Raw genomic sequence first — 2119 nt, forward strand, 5'->3', positions numbered from 1 at the left:
GACGTCAGACTAAACAAGCGGACTAGCTCAAAAAGTAAGACACAGAGGTACAAGTGTGTCAATACTAATTTAATTCTTTACTAATTCGATACTAAATATATTCCCACATAAAAATGTTGATAATAAACATTATAACTAGGAATTTTGATGAGTTTTATCATTAACATAAATGAAAATATGCATAATTAAAAACAGACAGCTCCCATTCAGACTCAGAAAGCAGATAAAGTCATGTCAGACAGAAGAATAAACACTAAAAACAAAAAGGTGAAGCTAAATAGGACTTTATTATAATGGTTTCTGTGACGACTGTTTATTTAAAAGTTAACATTAAAGAGATAGTTCACCCCAAAATGAAAATTTTGTGATTAATTACTCACCCTCATGTCGTTCCAAACCTTTAAGACCTTCGTTCATCTTCAGAACACAAATTTAGATGTTTTTGATGAAATCTGAGAGCTTTTCTGACCCTCCATAGGCAGCAATGCAAGTACCACGTTTCACCATGTTTCACCACGTTACCACATCAGAACGCTGGCTCCTGCATCAGCAGGATCACATGCATGCGTCATAGTATAGTATAGCATAATAACATGCATCAAAGACATTAATATTGTTTAATTATTGTTAATGAATGTTAAATAAAATATTGATAATTTGCCAGAGGTGGAACCAAGTCATTGTTTTGCAAGTCACAAGTAAGTCTCGAGTCAAGTCTCGAGTCAAGTCCCGAGTCAAGACAGACAAGTCCCAAGTCAAGTCCCGAGTCAAGACAGGCAATATACAGAGTAATAACAAAGGAATAACACAGGCATAACATATTAATAACACAGTAATAATTCAGTAATAAGACAGGAATAACACAATAATAACACAGGAATAACACATTAATAACACAGTAATAACACAGGAATAACACACTAATAACACAGTAATAACAAAAAAAAACACAGGAATAACAGAAATAACTCAGGAATAACACAGCAATAACATAGAAATCACACAGGACTAACACAGGATTAACACAGTAATAACACAGAAATAACAGGAATAACTCAATAGCAGAAATAACAGGAATAACACAGTAATAACATAAATAACACAGGAAATACAGAGTAATAACACAGGAATAACACAGTAATAACAAATAAATAACAGAGGAATAACAGAAATAACTCAGGAATACCACATTAATAATGCAGTAATAACACAGAAATGACACAGGAATAACAGTGACAAGAGAAATAACACAGGAATAAAGTAATAGAGGAATAACACAGAATTAACACATTAATAACACAGTAATGACACAGGAATAACACATTAATAACACAGTAATAACAAAGAAATAACACAGGAATAACAGAAATAACTCAGGAATAACACATTAATAATGCAGTAATAACACAGAAATGACACAGGAATAACAGTGACAACAGAAATAACACAGGAATAACAAAGTAATAACAGAGGAATAACACAGAATTAACACATTCATAACACAGTAATAACACAGGAATAACACATTAATAACACAGTAATAATACAGTAATAACACAGTAATAACAGAAATACCACAGTAATAACTCAGTAATAGCAGAAATAACAGGAATAACACAGGAAATACACAGTAATAACACAGGAATAAAGTAATAAATCAGGATAACACATTAATAACACAGTAATCAACACAGTAATAAAGCAGTAATAACTCAGTAATAACACAGGAATAACACAGGAATAACTCTGTAATAGCAGAAATAACTCAGTAATAACAACGTAATAAAACAGTAATAATTTAGTAATTAGTAATAAATATCACAGGAATAATACCGGACTAACAGTAAGAACACAGTAATAACACAGGAATAACACATAACACAAACAGAAATAACACATTAATAACACTAATAACACAAGAATAATACCGGATTAACAGTAATAACACAGGAAGAACACAGTAATAACACAGTAATAAAACAGGAATAACACATTAATAACGCATTAATAACACAGGAATAACACATTAATAACACAGTAATAACAGCAATAACACAGAAATCAAACAGGACTAACACAGTAATAACACAGAAATAACAGGAATAACACAGTAATAACA

This window comes from Sinocyclocheilus anshuiensis, unplaced genomic scaffold (genome assembly GCF_001515605.1).
Source record: "Sinocyclocheilus anshuiensis isolate Anshui unplaced genomic scaffold, SAMN03320099.WGS_v1.1 scaffold165, whole genome shotgun sequence".
NCBI lineage: Eukaryota > Metazoa > Chordata > Actinopteri > Cypriniformes > Cyprinidae > Sinocyclocheilus > Sinocyclocheilus anshuiensis.